The sequence below is a fragment of the Mauremys mutica genome, chromosome 9, assembly GCF_020497125.1.
Source record: "Mauremys mutica isolate MM-2020 ecotype Southern chromosome 9, ASM2049712v1, whole genome shotgun sequence".
NCBI classification, from domain to species: Eukaryota; Metazoa; Chordata; order Testudines; family Geoemydidae; genus Mauremys; species Mauremys mutica.
Genome location: NC_059080.1, coordinates 5,455,097 through 5,473,113, shown reverse-complemented (window position 1 = coordinate 5,473,113; position 18,017 = coordinate 5,455,097). Strand labels below are relative to the sequence as shown.

General features: G+C 46.2%; 1 long non-coding RNA gene across 1 annotated transcript in view; it reads left to right on the top strand.

Moving 5' to 3' along the window:
- The first annotated feature begins 217 nt into the window (after positions 1-217).
- LOC123377162 overlaps positions 218-18,017 on the top strand; it is a 49,700-nt gene continuing 31,900 nt past the window's right edge. The window contains exons 1-2 of the long non-coding RNA XR_006582116.1: positions 218-462; positions 740-955. This is a non-coding gene — a long non-coding RNA (uncharacterized LOC123377162). The remainder of the gene's footprint in view (positions 463-739; positions 956-18,017) is intronic.

Here is an 18,017-nt window from a genome sequence, read left to right as displayed (position 1 = left end):
CAGCTTTTGGGCTACTTTATTTTGGGCTGCAGTTATGGAGATCTAACAGCAGAGGACTCACAACCTATTGTTAAAAACAGGGAAATGAATGGGGTTGGGGAAGACTATATCTGTGATATTTTGCTTAGATGTTATCGGTCGTTCTGTCTTTGCACAACCCTTGCTTATAGTCTCAAAGTGGTGCAAAGCCCACCCTGGTACTGAGAGTTAACAGGAGCCTGAGTGCTCAGTCAACCCACCAGCCGGCACTTGGGCACTAAACAGGTTGATTAGCAGGTCCACCTGGAAAGGAGTCGGGTTTCCCGAAAGAGCTCAGTTAGGGGAGACCCAGGAGAGGGGAAGTTTCTGTGTGTTGTGACTGGGATGGCAGAAATCAGGAGACTTGGGAAAAGCCTGAGAAAGCAGAATGAGCTCCTATGGGGCATGACTCTTGGGAAACAATCCTTGAGTGCTGGTGCTCAGGTGAGGAGCTGCATACTGGGGAGGACTAGTGTTCAAGCCTGGGAGGGATGGAAGTGGTTTGTGGTTATGCTGTTGGTTTGGGGTTTGTTGAACTCCAGGGAGGAATCCTGTGACTCACGGCCCTGAAGGAAAGGTGAAATCTGAGGCTTCAGGGAGCCTGAGATACCCTGGTACTCTATGAGCCCAGGGAGGGGCTGTGTGAAAGACCAGAAGACCGTCTGAGGTAGAAAGAGGATTCAGGGGCCCTGAATAGCCAGATCTTGCCTGTTTATTACAGGGGTACTGGGCTGGAACTCAGAGAAGAGAGAGGGCCTGGGTTCCCCTACCAGCCACTGGAAAAGGTGATGTGAAGACCCTGGAGAGCCTGAGACCTGGTTGGAGGGCTGAGTCATGAGAGGAAGCAGACCACTGCAGGGCTGGAGTGACCGCCAGCAGGGGGTGCTAGATGAAGAGAGCCTGCTATGTTATGCCCAGCTGTGAGGAGGTGAATCAGGTGAGTCCACTCCTTTACAGGCTGTCTCTTTGTATGTGTTTGGAGGGTGTCTATCCTATGCACTGTATTGTGGGTGTTACTGCAATTCAAATAATCAATTCTCTCTTTTGAAAGAGCCCTTGAGTGACAAATGGAAAACACATTTTTTGTTTATGAAAATAGCTGTTTTTCACTAGGCCAAATTAATCTCTGGAGTAACTGCACTGGCTTCAAACTAGCATTACAGCTTGTGTTTAGGAATTAGTCCCACTTTGTCTATGATTACTGCTCTGCCTTCACAAGCAATATGAAGAAGGCCCTTTCTTAGAAAGGGAGAACACACTGTATGCAGGTTAAGAAGATGAAGTGTGTTGTTTAGATCTAATTTGGGAAAGTGGCGCCATTAAACTGAACCTTAGATTATAGTTAAGTCAAGTCTTAAAACTCAAATGAAGTCTGACTCCTGGTGCTGCGCCAAACAAAAACATGCTGGCTGCTTTGTGCTTTTCCTACAAACAATTTCTTTTCAACATGCATAGGAATACTGCATAAATGATACATGTGTAGCATTTTTGTACCCTTAAAATCCATAAGCTAGTGTCCAGTTTTGTAACTTGGGCTACCAAATGCTAATTTTATTGCAGGAAACAGAATGAACTCTGTGTAATGTGCATGTAATCTTGATCCTGATTGATCCCTTATTTGGGCAAACCCAAACAAAGAGAACAAACACGTTGTAGAGGTTAGTCACCTTGCTTAAAGCACTACTTGAAAGTGTTCCAATACTTCAATGAAGAGAGTGGTATAAGAACCTGTGTAGACTGGAATGGATCTTTCCACTGATTGCAAAGACTGGCCCTATATGTCATTTACTCAGAAATAAACTGTTTTATATTAATACAGTGCTGATATCAAACAAGGCTCAAAGTACTAAAAATCTATGGAAAAAATGCAATTATCTATTGAATTATTGTTTAAAATACATTTTATAGTTCAGAAGTGAAGTTGGGACATACAGCCCTCCGCGTAATTACAATCAGCAATAATTGTTGAGACCTTAGGGGGGGGAAAAGACTTTTTTGATGCTAATGCTTTTTGAAAACATGGCCCTAATCCAGCATCAATAAAACGGTGCCTGGTAAGTGGAACTACTACAATGTCACCATATATCTGAAATATTGCATTTTCTTTGGTAGTTGCACTAAAGCCAAGAGACCTTAATTAAAATCTGTTTAAAAAAAAAAAAAAAAGCTGAAAGGTCCAGAGAGGGACTAACTCTAATTGTCTACAGTAATTGTTTTTAATTAGCATTTATATTTTTCAATAAAGCAATTTGAATATGTATACAGATGGACTGGCGAAGTATCAGCACAGTGTGCTTGACTTCGGATAGGTTGTACTTGTGAGAAGAAGAGACCAATGTGTTGTTAAGCCCTCTGTTACTCAGGGTTAAACCTACCCCATCTTACTATTGTATCCTCGGTATGCTGCTGAGGTTTGTCTCTCATTTGGGCAATTACAGAGAGTTGGGCAGGTCTAGAATATCCATGCCCTGCCCTCCACCTTGAAAATAATCAAACAGCTTGACTAGTTTACTATGTGTTTGTGATAAAACATTTATGCACCACTTGACAAAAACAGGCTCCCAGATACTGATGCCACAGCTAGATCCAGGCAGGCTTGGGGGTCTGTTCACATGGCACTGTAGAATGAAGGCCCTAGGTAAGGCCCTACCAATTTTACAGATGTAAAAATCACATCATGGACAGTCATAGACTCATAGAAGATTAGGGTTGGAAGGGACCTCAGGAGGTCATCTAGTCCAACCCCCTGCTCAAAGCAGGACCAAACCCAACTAAATCATCCCAGCCAGGGCTTTGTCAAGCCTGACCTTAAAAACCTCTAAGGAAGGAGATTCCACTACCTCCCTAGGTAACCCATTCCAGTTCTTCACCACCCTACTAGTGAAAAAGTTTTTCCTAATATCCAGCCTAAACCTCCCCCTCTGCAACTTGAGACCATTACTCCTTGTTCTGTCATCTTCTACCACTGAGAACAGTCTAGATCCATCCTCTTTGGAACCCCCTTTCAGGTAGTTGAAAGCAGCTATCAAATCCCCCCTCATTCTTCTCTTCTGCAGACTAAACAATCCCAGTTCTCTCAGCCTCTCCTCAGAAGTCATGTGCTCCAGCCCCCTAATCATTTTTGTTGCCCTCCGCTGGACTCTCTCCAATTTATCCACATCCTTCTTGTAGTGTGGGGCCCAAAACTGGACACAGTACTCCAAATGACGCCTCACCAGTGCTGAGTAGAGGGGAATGATCACATCCCTCGATCTGCTGGAAATGCCCCTACTTATACAACCCAAAATGCCATTAGCCTTCTTGGCAACAAGGGCACACTGTTGACTCATATTCAGCTTTTCGTCCACCGTAACCCCTAGGTCCTTTTCTGCAGAACTGCTGCCCAGCCACTCGGTCCCTAGTCTGTAGCAGTGCGTGGGATTCTTCCGTCCTAAGTGCAGGACTCTGCACTTGTCCTTGTTGAACCTCATCATATTTCTTTTGGCCCAATCCTCTAATTTGTCTAGGTCCCTCTGTATCCTGTCCCTACCCTCCAGTGTATCAACCACTCCTCCCAGTTTAGTGTCATCTGCAAACTTGCTAAGGGTGCAGTCCACACCATCCTCCAGATCGTTAATGAAGATATTGAATAAAACCGGCCCCAGCACCGACCCCTGGGGCACTCCACTTGATACCGGCTGCCAACTACACATGGAACCATTGATCACTACCCGTTGAGCCCGACCATCTAGCCAGTTTTCTATCCACCTTACCGTCCATTCATCCAGCCCATACTTCTTTAACTTGCTGGCAAGAATACTGCGGGAGACTGTATCAAAAGCTTTGCTAAAGTCCAGAAATAGTACATCCACTGCTTTCCCCTCATCCACAGAGCCGGTTATCTCGTCATAGAAGGCAATTAGGTTAGTCAGGCATGACTTGCCCTTGGTGAATCCATGCTGACTGTTCCTGATCACTTTCCCCTCCTTTAAGTGGTTCAGGATTGATTCCTTGAGGACCTGTTCCATGATTTTTCCAGGGACTGAGGTGAGACTGACTGGCCTGTAGTTCCCTGGATCTTCCTTCTTCCCTTTTTTAAAGATGGGCACTACATTAGCTTTTTTCCAGTCATCCGGGACCTCCCCCAATCGCCATGATTTTTCAAAGATAATGGCCAATGGCTCTGCAATCTCATTGGTCAACTCCTTTAGCACCCTTGGATGCAGCGCATCCGGGCCCATGGACTTGTGCTTGTCCAGCTTTCCTAAATAGCCCTGAACTACTTCTTTCTCCACAGAGAGCTGGTCACCTTCTCCCCATACTGTGCTGCAGAGTGCAGCTGTCTGGGAGCTGACCTTGACTGTGAAGACAGAGGCAAAAAAAGCATTGAGTACACTAGCTTTCTCCACATCCTCTGTCACTAGGTTCCCTCCCTCATTCAGCAAGGGGCCCACACTTTCCTTGACTTTCTTCCTGTTGCTAACATACCTGAAGAAACCCTTCTTGTTACTCCTAACATCTCCGGCTAGCTGCAACTCCAAGTGTGATTTGGCCTTCCTGATTTCACACCTGCATGCCTGAGCAATACTTTTATACTCCTCCCTGGTTATTTGTCCAATCTTCCACTTCTTGTAAGCTGTTTTTTTGTGTTTAAGACAAGCAAGGATTTCACTGTTAAGCCAAGCTGGTCGCTTGCCATATTTACTTTTCTTCCTACACATCGGGATGGTTTGTTCCTGCAACCTCAATAAGGTTTCTTTGAAATACAGCCAGCTTTCCTCGACTCCTTTCCCCGTCACGTTATTCTCCCAGGGGACCTTGCCCATCAGTTCCCTGAGGGAGTCAAATAAGCCCTTCCCTGTGAAATCTGATCTCCCCCTGCTGCTATGAGCGCCCCAGCCAGGGGGCTCCCAGCTCCTGCAGGGCTGGGAAGGGACAGGACTTGCTCTCGGTGGGGGGCGGGGGGAACCTCAGACCCACCTCTGGGAACCTCTGTGTCTGCAGGAAGCTCAACGGTTGCTGCCCTCAGAGTCCAGTAACACCCCCCCCCACACACACACACACTCCTCTGTTGGGTTGGGACGCCCACAGTTACAACACCATGAAATTTCAAATTTAAATATCTGAAAACATGGATTTGAAAAATTGGTAAACTGCTACGGCCATGAAATTGACCATAATGGACTGAATTTGGTAGGGCCCTAGCCCTAGGGCTTTGCAGCAGAGTAGAGGCACCCTCTCATTTATATCAAGGGACAATCCAGTTCAAAGGCCTCTGCAAATGTTTGGCCAAACTGCCTGTCACCTGGCCAGATACTACAGTGACAGGTGGTGATAGAGGTACCCCATTACATAGAGAGAAACTATGATTTAATGACAATGCAGATAGACTTGAGTAGTTGATCCCAATATCCCCTTAACTCAGAAACAACCATTCATAAGATTTTTGTCTCATGCACTCACCTTTCCTAGCTGTGAGTTTTCAAACTCAACTCACCATCACAGCCTGTCTGATTGCCTGTGAGGGAGTACTTCCTGAATAGACTTCAAAACTAGCCGTGAGCGAAGAGTGGATTTTAAATAGCTTGCAAATAACAACCCACCTGTAGCTACTAACCCAGTATAATAACTACAGACCCTCTTGAAGCGGTACCCAGTTTATTCTGCTCAATTAGCAAATTGTACCCTAATGCCGACAAGCAATCGGTGTGTTCGGATCCCAGGCATTTGTCTAAATGAATAATTTGTCTCTTTGAAATACTTCTGTGTAGACTTAAGATCTCACTACTCAACTGGAATGGCTTGTTCAACACTAGCATGTGGTCTAATGTCCTCTTTGCAATTATTCGTAAGTCCCAGCACACACTCTGTGTTAAGAAACTGGGCCCACGGCTCAGTTACAGAAGTGGGGGGAGAAGGCAAAGGTAGCTTCAAGCCTAGGGGTTTGGTCCTGCTTTGAGCAGGGGGTTGGACTAGATACCTCCCTGAGGTCCCTTCCAACCCTGACATTCTATGATCTATATGTTCCTTCTAGTGTGGTGCAGTCAGGGGCCTGCTCAGCTCTCAGTGTAAACTAGTGCAGCCCCTATCCTTTGGGCAAAGAATGAGCATGTGTGGAGCTCTGAAATCCCAGCACTTCTGTGCACATTCAGGTCACAACCACATGACGGTGTGGGAAAATGTAGGAGATTTTTTTCGACGGCACAAACAGAAGTCAGGTGCTTAACTCTCAATGGGAGTTGGGTACTTAGCTGCCCCGTGAAAATCTCCCCCTTAAACACAAATATCTTATGATTTTGTAGCAAATAAACCTATTTAATGCTCTTCTCTTGATTCTGAGAAAATTCTTCTTGTCCCCTATTCTTAGTATCCCATGTGCAAACAAGCCTGTTACATTGATCTGAGAGGTAGTGGGGTTGAACATATGACTGAGGTTAGCAGTCTAGACTTGGCTTACCTGGGGGATTGTAACTGACATGTATTAACCTTTTGATTAACCAAATTCCACATGGTGCTTCAAAGAGTATAGCTTGGTTAAGCACCAATGTGATGCTTTATAAAGTGCCAGATCTATAATTTTTTCAATCATTAGAACCCCAGTGCCCATTACTCAGCCCCTGCAGAAATCTAGTAAACAGGAATACTAATGTTTGTTAAAACTTAAAACAAAGTTATTTTTAGTTTGTCTTTGAATAATCTGGCTCCCTGCATCAGTTTCAGGGGAGATATTTAACGATAATGGATGGAAGGATTCAGTGTCTATCTGTGTCTCATTAGATGCTCAAAGACTCCATAGGGGTCCGCGTGATGTGAGTACAGTTCTGTTGGCATTGTGTCTGCTCAGCAGTAATGCTCAGGATTCTTCTTATACAAACTCCTGACAAAAGAAAGGGAGGCTACCTGAACTATTCTTCCTATACAACACATCCCCACAGACCTGTTCTCCCTTTGGAAACAATATGCAAACAAAAGGGACACTGCAGCCCTAAGAGAGGGGTGATCCTTAGTAAGTGAAATCCAAGCTTATTAGGGAAGCAGGGCTTTAGAAGAGAACCTGACATCTGCTACTCAAAGGCCAGCATGCAACATGTTCCATTATTGGTTTGGCCTGGACCAGGGAGAGAAACCCAGCACACTCCACTGTCCTGGGACTTTGTTCTAAACTGCATGGTGTTTAGGGTTGTCACTGCTGATCACAGGATTGGTTCTATGCCAACTTCCCCACAACTGTGCCCACTACTGCTTATGGGGCGCAACTGAGGATTGGGTGCCCAGTGCCTGGTGCATTCATTCATTTAACTAAGAGACCCCACAGCTCAGGGTAAAGAGCTCTGTTACATCAGTGGTTCTCAAACTGGGGCTGCAGCTTATGTAGGGAAAGCCCCTAGTGGGCCAGGCCAGTTTGTTTACTTGCCCCGTCCACAGGTCTGGCCGATCATGGCTCCCACTGGCTGCGGTTCGCTGCTCCAGGCCAATGGGGGCTGCTGGAAGCGGCGTGGGCTGAGGGACATACTGGCTGCCGCTTCCCGCAGCCCCCATTGGCCTGGAGCAGCGAACCGCAGCCAGTGGGAGCCATGATCGGCCAGACCTGTGGACAGGGCAGGTAAACAAACCGGCCCAGCCCACGAGGGGCTTTCCCTACATAAGCGGCAGCCCCAGTTTGAGAAACACTGTGTTACATAGTGCAGTTTGGAGTCCAGCTGCGTTAACCAGGTTCAAATTGGGTTACAGAAGATGAGTTTTACTCACAAGGATGCATTGTTCAAGTGACCAGCTGCATGGGAGATATTAGGAAATTAGAGGTATCTATCTTTTTGCCAGTGGCACAACAGGTGTTGATGTTTGTATTCCAAGTGCTTGTACTACAGATAAGCTGTCTCTACTTACATGAGACCACCAAGAGCTGTTAGTTTCATGGATTTCTTTTAATTATATAAAAAAAAAAGTAAATGCATATTACACTGGGGGTGGAAAAAATTAAATGTAAAGAACATTAAGATGGCAAAGTCAAGCACTCATAAGTTAGGAAATGTCTAATTTGCCTGGACAGTGAAGGAATGTTGGGACTCTGGTTCCATTTCAGAATGTGGAACGGAGTCTACTTTCATGCTGGTAAACCTTCAGAGGATCTCACAGCAAACTAGAGAGCCCCAACTTACTGGGGGGGGAAAATGAAGCCTCTTCAGAGTAGTTTCTTTGACCAAGGCACCACTGCCATATTTAGCTGACCTTTCCCAAAAAATTCAGCAAGAGGCAGATATCTGGCATGGGAGAACTTCCACCCAGATGGTTAGAGTTTGGCAAAATGATAAATGACTGAAAACAAGGTCTTATAATGGAAAGTCTGAGGCAACCTTTGCTATACGCAGAACTACCTGTGCCACCTATACTATAAATAGAGACATGGCTAGAATATAGGCTTGGCTTAAACCAGGATGAATGGACGAAGAGAGAGGTCAGCTTCTGTGAGAACTGTCTTACTTTTTGTTCTTTAAAAAAAAAAATTGTTAAGCACATCCTCTGAAATAACTTGGTCTTTGAGATCTGCTGTGTAAGCCAATCATACGGGTGGATTTATCCACATTCCATAGGAGAATTGGAGACCATAAAGAGGAGCTTCTTTCCTAAAATCACATGGCCTCTCAGTGAGAGGCCTCCATCTCCCACAACACTGTTCTATGAACTAGACTGTGCTGCCAGGTACGGAGCTCAATTTTAGAGATGGGAGTAGCTTTGAGTAAGAGGCAAAAGCTTAGTTGCATGTCTAGGAATGGATCAGGGAAATAAATGTGATTCAGAAGTCTCCTAGCCCACTGCCAATTGTATCTGAACCATCTGCTCTACCAGTTGAGAGGGGTGTGTGTGTGTGTATCAACTTTAAGGTGATCTGCAGCATTGGGTGGCAGCTCTGATAGGAGGACCACGGTCAGATGTCATGAAGATAAGAAATGGCCCAAGAGCTGGAAAGAATTGGGTTGAATAAAGTCTGATGGAAAAGGCGGAAACTTTTTTCCACCAGAGATTGTTGTGGCAATGAACTCCGTGACTGCTATATGATCTTAGGGCAGAACCCTGCGCATTGAATGTAATGTATAATTTGATAAAAAATAATTAATTAGCTCTCAATACACTTAAAACATGAATATGAAAAGTAAAATTATCTGTATTTTGGTAATGAGAACTGAACGTTGTATAACTAGTCTATGCCAATGCATTAACTGACAGTTCTCCAAGCACTAAACGAAGGCTTGTAATAATTGATCCAGGCAGGATAATTTTTGACTCTGCTTGATTACAAGAGATGCACTTTAGACATTTAGTACATCCAGCTTCCCTCCAACAATTCAATTTATTTTTCCATTTGGCAGAGTGGCATACTGATGCTATTTTGAGCTCACTGTATGTAGTTTACAATAAATAACATGCATTAAGACTTGCAGTGTGGAATGATCATGTCCATGGGGTAAAGAAGGAATAAGTGGTGATATCTCCCCAGTGCCACCCTCTTCTGGTAACAAAATGAGACTGGTGATTCTCCCTCTCCTTTCTTAAGCCTGGTCTACACTAGGCGTTTAAACCGGTTTTAGGAGCGTAAAACCGATTTAACGCCACAACCGTCCACACTAGGAGGCACCATATATCGATTTTAATGGCTCTTTAAACCGGTTTCTGTACTCCTCCCTAACGAGAGGAGTAACGCTAGTATCGGTATTAACCTATCGGATTAGGGTTAGTGTGGACGCTGATCGACAGTATTGGCCTCCGGGAGCTATCCCACAGTGCAGCAGTGACCGCTCCGGACCGCAATCTGAACTCGGATGCAGTGGTCAGGTAGACAGGAAAAGCCCCGCGAACTTTTGAATATTTCCTGTTTGCCCAGCGTGGAGCTCCGCTGGGTGGTGATGCAGTCCGAAATCAAAATAAAGAAAGAGCTCCAGCACGGACCATGCGGATGTGATCGCTGTAAGGGCAGGCAAATCCATTCTATCAGCGCTCCGTTACAGAAGATGAAATTCAGAATCCTTTTTTAAAAATCTCCAGACAGACGCCATAGCAGGGACTCAGCGCACTGCAGCGTGACAAGCGTAACGGAAAGCCAAAGAATCAAATGGACGCTCATGGACTGGAGGACTGAAGCTATCCCACAGTTCCTGCAGCCTCCGAAAAGTATTTGCATTCTTGGCTGAGCTCCAAATGCTTCTAGGGTCAAACACAGTGTCCGCGGTGGGTCAGGGCATAGCTTGGCAATCTACTCACCCCCCCCCCCACCCACCCCCAGAAGCGAAAGGGAAAACAATCCTCTGACTCTTTTACATGTCACCCTATCTTTACTGAATGCTGCAGATAGACACGATGCTGCAGCCGTAAACACCAACATCCTCACTCCCCCGCCTGCCATGGGTGGCTGATGGTACAAAAGGACTGGTAACCGTCCTCGTCATCAGCCTATTGGCACATGGGGCAGTAACCATGCTGATTAGCATCCGTGGGCGCCTGGCCCTAATTTTTTCTGGTGGATGGTGCAATATGGCTGGTAACCATCGTCATCATAGCAACAGGGGGCTGAGCTCCATCAGCCCCCACCCTTCATGTGTAAAGAACAGATTCAGTTGCCCCTGGACTAGCAGAGGGATGCTGGGCTTCTCTCCTACACACTGCTTAATGTCCTGTCTGGACTATCATAGCAGCTGGAGGCTGCCTTCCACTCATTTCTCACTAACAAGTCACCATGTCTTATTCCTGCATTCTTTATTACTTCATCACACAAGTGGGGGGACAATGCTACGGTAGCCCAGAAAGGCTGGGGGAAGAATGGAATCAACAGGTGGGGTTGTTACAGGAGCACCCCCTGTGAATAGCATACAGATCATAGTTTCTGCAGGATCTGACACAGAGCAGCTGTGCTCTCTGGTTCTATGATACAGTGGTTATCTAGTACACTTGCCTATATTCTAGGCAGGACTGATTCTATTTTTAGATACCAAAAAGGAGGGATTGACTCAGGGAGTCATTCCCAATTTTGGCTTTTGCGCCCCTGGCTAAGAGCAGCCAGGGGCACTTATGACAGCAGCAAATGGTACAAAAGGACTGGTAGCCATAATCATCCTCAGTTCCAATTTATGGAAGGGTTTGGATGGTGCAGTATGACTGGTAACCATCTCTGCTGTCATGCAAAAGCAAAAGCATGCTTCTGTGTAGCGCTGCTGAATCGCCTCTGTGAGCGGCATCTAGTACACATACGGTGAGAGTCACAAAAGGTAAAACAAGCTCCATGATTGCCATGCTATGGCATCTGCCAGGGCAATCCAGGGGAAAAAGGCGCAAAATGCTTGTCTGCCGTTGCTTTCCCAGAGGAAGGAGTGACTAACGACATTTACCCAGAACCACCCGCGACAATGATTTTTGCCCCATCAGGCACTGGGATCTCAACCCGGAAGTTCCAAGGGGCGGGGGAGGCTGCGGGAACTATGGGATAGCTAGGGAATAGCTACCCACAGTGCAACGCTCCAGAAGCCGACGCTAGCCTCGGACCGCGGACGCACACCACCGAATTAATGTGTTTAGTGTGGCCGCGCGCACTCGATTTTATAAAATCTGTTTTACAAAACCGGTTTATGCAAATTCGGAATAGTCCCGTAGTGTAGACGTACCCTTATTTAAGGCACAAGTGGTACAGTAGCACAGCTGGAGTGTAGACTCTGCTAAACTGTATTGTACTGTTCAACCACTAGGTGGTGCCATATGTTACCAATTCAGAGGTTCTCGAACTGTGGTCCGTGGACCATGAGCTCCATTCAGGTGGTCCGTGGATAGTTCCCTCTAAGGTGCATGCCTGGGTGGCTGCACACAACAGAATGAAGGGCCACCCACCTAATTAGTGGAGCCATGCAGGTGTGGCTCCACTAATTATGTGCCTGGACCCAGGAGAAGACACACACATAAGGTGAGGTGGTGGCCTTGGGGAGGAGTTAGGGGGTAGGTGGGAGGGGGCAGTGGGGTGAATTTGGGATGTGCAGGGCTGCGGCAGCCAGAGAAAGAGGCAACTTTCCCCAGCTCCAGGGCTGTGGCTGCCTGGGAGAGATGGTCCTTCTTCCCAGCCTCAGCTCTGTGGAGGGGGAGAGACCCCGCCACCTCCTCCTTCCCAGCCCCAGCTCGGGGGCTGCTACAGTAGAGGAGAGAGGGCACATCCATTGCATTAGAAAGGTAAGACTACTGATATTAATATGAGTTGTGTGCTTTTATTTGTAGAGCAAAACAAGTTACAGTGGGGTTTTTGTTTGTTTGTTTTGTGTATGTATGTGTATGTATATGTGTGTGTGTGTGTGTGTGTGTGTATATGTATATATATATATGTATATATATATATATATACAGTGATGAGCTGCCAAATTTTTAACAACGGGTTCCCTCCTCCCTCCAAAATTTTAACAACGGGTTCCCTCCTTCCCCCCCCTCCGTGGGGGGGGGGGGTCGTGCCCCATCCAACCCCTCATGTTCCTTAACACATACACTACGAGACCCCTGACCCATCCCCCCCTTCCCTGTCCCCTGACTGCCCCTTGCCGCCCCACCCAACCCCTCCTCTCATTCTCAATGGCCCCCCAGAACCCCTACCCCATACAACTACCCCTTCTCTCTGTCCCTGAGTGCCCCCACCACCTCATCCAACCCTGCTCTTTCCTGACTGCTCCCCGGGACCCTTGCCCCCATTCAATCCCCCTGTTCCCTGCCCTCTGACTACCCTGACCCCTATCCACCCCCCCACAACCCACCCCCTCCCTGCCCCCTTACCACACTGCCTGGGGACCGGGTCCACTCTGCCAGGACCACGACCGGCGCCGCGGGGCCCGACTCGCCGGGCCGGCACCGGGGCCCGGGCGCTCGGGCCGACTCCCCGGGCCGGGCCGCTCGGGCCGACTCCCCGGGCTGGGCGCTCGGGCCGACTCCCCAGGCCGGCACCGGGGCCCGGCCGCTCGGCGGCAGCCGCGGGGCCCGACTCCCCGGCCGGCGCTGGGCTGGAGGGAGCCGCGGTCTGGGACAGGGAGCCGCGGTCTGGGACTGGGAGCTGCTGAGCCAGCCGCACCTCCCCTCCCCCTCCGCGCCCCAGCTTACCTGCTGGCTGCCTCCATGCTGCTTGTTCAGGCTTCCCGCGAACATCTGATTCGCGGGAAGCAGGGGAGGGGGAGGAGAAGGGGGCGGAGCAGGAGAGGAGTAGGCGGGAACTTTTGTTAAATTTAGCAGCCCTTAACAAGCGGTTCTAAAATGGCTGCTAAAATTTAACAACGGGTTCCCGCGAACCCGTGCGAACCCGCTGCAGCTCACCCCTGTATATATATATATATATATATATATATATATATAGCACTTTTATCCAAAGCGCTTTATAATAGTTGGCTAATGGTACAAACAACATTTGGAAAGATTAAGTGGTCCGCCAAGACCCTCAACAATTTTCAAGTGGTCCACAAAAAAGAAAGTTTGAGAACTACTGACCTATTCAACTTAAGCTCACCAATCTCCATTCCTAGAGACACAAACTGGGGGAAATAATATTTATTGGGCCAACTTCTCTTGGTGAGAAGTTTTTGAGTCACCCAGAGCTGCTCTTAAGGTCCAAATCTTCTTAAACTCTCACCAACAGAAGTTGGTCCCATAAACACTATTACCTCTCCCACCTTGTCTTTCTAAAGTCTTGGGACCGACATGACTGCAGCAACACTGCATACAACAGCCATTCTGAGCAGTACATTAAATGATCTCCTGGCAGACATGGCTCCGGTGTATCTGTCTGACAAAGAGGCTCTGTTGAAAGTCCATATCTGGTACAAGAGCCGGACCTGAAATCTACTGTGTATATGGTGTACGTGGCACTTAGTACAATGACCAAATGGGCTTTCCATTGTTGTAGTAAATCCACCCCCTTGAGAGTTGGTAGCTAATCAATTGATGATTTCTTCCATCAAGCAGCTGTATCTACTGTGGGGTTTGACTCGACCTATATTGCACAGGATTTGAAATTTTTCACAGCCCTGAGCTATGTAGCTAGGTTGACCTAATTTTCAGGATAGACCTGTCCTGAGGAATGAAATAGTTAACAATGCTGACATTTCAAATTACCCCCTGCCCAATGAGGGTGTCTATGCTGCACGCCAAGCTAAGGTCTATGGGACCTAGGCTTGTGGACACAGTGTTTCCAAGCCCTCCCTTGAGCATCCACGCCAGAGTGTAAACCTGGGTGTCTCAGCCATGCTAACGAATCCATGCTGCACTACACAGACCTGACTCGAGTCTGCTGCTTGACCTGTGTCCCTGCTGCAAAATGACAGGGCTGGGACCTGAGTAACAGGAAGACTTGGGCTCTGACCCATCCCCTAGTAGGGTCCCAGGACCCACGTCCTGAGCATTTGCTGATGTGAGTCAGTCTGACTTGTGTGTGGACAGAAGGGAGGTTTTGGCTCAAACCCGAGTCAGAGCCCAGGCTTACGCAGTGTAGACATATGATACGCCCTCAGTGAAATGAATGGGGCCATTTACACCTCTGAGGGTATGTCTTCACTACCATCCGGATCGGTGGGCAGCAATCGATCCAGAGGGGATTGATTTATCACATCTAGTCTCGACACGATAAATCAATCCCCGGTGGATCGATTGCTGCCTGCCAATCTGGCTGGTAGTGAAGACACACCCTGAGATGTCCCTGAATCTGTTTATACTCAGGGTCACACGTTTGAGTTTTTCTTCACAACCATGAGAGCTAGACACTTATCTTATTCTCCATTAAAAACCTCTTTATAGAAGTAGTGGTACATGGTACTGGCTATTTCCAAGGCCTGATCTTATTCCTCAATGGGACTTTCTGCAAAATAAAGTACTATCTCATTCTGAAAAAGGATAGTAGAATCTGCAGATTGCATGTATCCAATAGCTGGCATTGTAAAGAGCCTGGGGCATTGTAAATTTCTATTTAAATTAGCTGTGTGCATCAGTTGTCATTTCCAGACAGATACAAAGGATATTCAAATTACTAGTGAAGCATAAAAATGGCATATTTATAAAAATGGGGCTATTCCTTTTAAAAACATTTATTTTTGTTAAACGGGAGCATTATAATAACTTCATTTGTTTCCTAGCTGATTTTTGTAGTTCGGTCAAGCCTACTGCCTGGCTTATAAACAATCCCTCTTTTTAAAAAAATATTTCCTTTTTTAGCTAAAAGTAGTCTGTTCTTGATCGGTTGCATGTTCAACCCTGACAACTACTGGGAGTAGTAATTGGCATTTAAATCTGATACCCCACACTAAAATAAGGGAAAGGTTAATGGGACTGTGCCTTTTTAACAGGTTATGTAAAGTTATTTAAAATAAATCTATGGCAAATCACGGCTTCCTTTTTAGTTAACTTTCTTTAATTTAAAAAAAAAAAAGCAGGCATCCTGCGGGGGGAATTAATCTAAGAAATGGTAATGCTCAGCGATAACATACTACTTATTTTCAAAGCACTGTGCGGTCATTTATGACATTGATTATGGGTTTGCACTGCTGCTGTAGCCGTTGATTCCAGAATATTAGAGACAAGGTGGGTGCGATAATATTTTATTGGACCAAATTCTACTGGTGTTTGAAAGCTTGTCTCTTTCACCAACAGACGTTGGAACAGTAAAAGAAATGACCTCACCCACCTTGTCTCATTTATTACGGATAGCTTTGACAGTTATACTCTGAAAAGTGACTAAACTTTTAGTCAGGAGTGTCCATCTTTACTGACTCTCTGACACTAAAGCAGATTTGGGCTGTGTCTATGCTACACAGCCTCTGTTGGTATAGGTATGTCACCATAATCCCCTGACATAGATGCAGTTTACACTGACAGAAGGAGCTTTTTCTACCAGTGAAGAAACACCACAACCAGAATTATGTTTATGCTGACAAAAGCACTTCTCTGTCAGCAAGGCGCATCGACTCTGGGGCTGACTCCTGACTGACATAGCAATGCCAATATAAGCTTTAAGTGTAGACCAAGCCTTGAGCGGCTTGTGTAAATGATGAATTTCTAAACAGCCAGCCTCAGAAGCTCAGCCTAGGGTTCTAGTGCGGAGGTGATGAGCTAATAAAAAAACAACTCCTCATACCTAGTCACCAGCCATACCTATAAATAGGTTGCAATCTAAAGTGTATATCTCAAAATAAAGTTTGTGCTGTTGGAGCCTGGCTAACCATTTCATTGGTAATGGATGGGAAGGACTAGGATCCAGCTGGATCTCACCCTCCCCTGTAGCTGGATCAACTCTTCAATCTCAGCAGGAGAGAAAAGCAGTAATGCCTATCTGTCCCTGGACCTGCATAGGAGGGAACAAACCTTACTCCAAGCTGTATCCCATGCCACATATGTTAGAGCAGCGCAGTGAAGTAAGAGGTGCTGGGAACTAATGCAGGTACAGCTGTTTGGTAAATGAGTGCAACTTGACATAGTTGGAACCACCTACTGGGCACTTGAGCGAAGGCCTTGTCTGCATAGGGAAGCTATTGAGAAATAAGGGGGGGGGGGTATGAGGGTTTTTTTTTGTTTTAAACCGTGTAGCAAGCATCCTGCACTAACTCCCCATGTGGACATTTCTTTTCACACTGTGGTTTACTGTAATCCACTTCCAAAGTGGATTAAGCCAAACTGGACAAAGGCACTCGGTGTAGAATGAGTGTCTATGTGGGGAGTTAGTGTGCGATAGCTAATCTAGACTATCAAACCCTTAGTGTTTCCAAAGCACCAAATGACTTTGGGTGCCCAGCTTGAGATATTTTATCAAAGGGGCCTGGTTCTAGACATTCTTTGGTCCAGTGGTTAGGACACTAGTCTTTGGCTTGGGAGATGGGCGTTCCATTTGCCATCTGGGGGATGATAGAGCTCTTGTACCTCACAGCGAGGTTACATTAAAGATTGAGGCACTGAGATGCTATGATAGGGTGAGAAATATAAGTACTTAAGATGGATGGATGGACCTAGAATTTGTGGCAAAGTACACTGTATCTGAACTCTCAAGCACCCAGTTTGTTCCTCTTTAAATTGCATTATTTTTGTTGGCTTCAGCACATTAGGACCATGTCAACAAAGCAGATGGATACTGGTTTTAGCAAAACTGTGATCAAAAGTGCTCACTCTGTCTCTGTGCTAGGTTTCTGTGCCATCTAGTGGTGCCTCTAGACATCATTGACCTGAAAGCTGTTTGATGCGCCTGCTGCTTCTGATCTCATTTGCCTCCGTTTTACACTGCTGTTCCTCCATTGCTTTCAGTGGAACTACTCCTGATTTACACTGGTGGAAGAGCAGAATTAGGCCCAGAGTCTTACTGCATGAGTGAATTAGCAGTATAAGAGGCTATAATTCTGTGAGCGCTTGCTTGCTTTGTCAAGTGCATTCTGCAGCGTGAGAGGCTTTGAACCAAAATTAAAACAAGTGCTAGTCTATGTGAAAGAAACGTCCGAAATGTAAATTTCAGCGCCGGACTAACTGTGCACTAATTTAAAAAATAGTCAGGAAGTGGTAATAAGAGGCAATACATTTGCCAGTGCAGCCCACTGTCAAAGTTGGTTGCTTTTGCTGTAATGGGACACGTTTACCCAATAGCATATTCCCCTCCCCCTTAAGCGTTCAGCTTGTTTTGCTAATAATAAGAATCTCTATCTGCAACTACAGCAGGAGACTATTTTTAACACTGTTAACAAGTGATTAGAAGATAGGGTGGAATATCGAACCACTTTCCAGTCACCCATGAAAATTATCACATCATAACAGCAGGAGTTGGAATATGGTCATCTCACCCATGAAGGAGTCAGAAATCTGCCTGCCCGTCTACAAATATAAACAAGCAAAAGAGAATTTCAGACTTTTTGGTAATATAGTCTTTTAATTTGATCATCTGGCAAGAGTGTATTGTAGCTTCATATACAGCGATCACCGGGATTACATATGAAACAGTTGTGATGAGTTTAACAATTCTTCCACTTGATGCCTTCTAATAGGGCTGG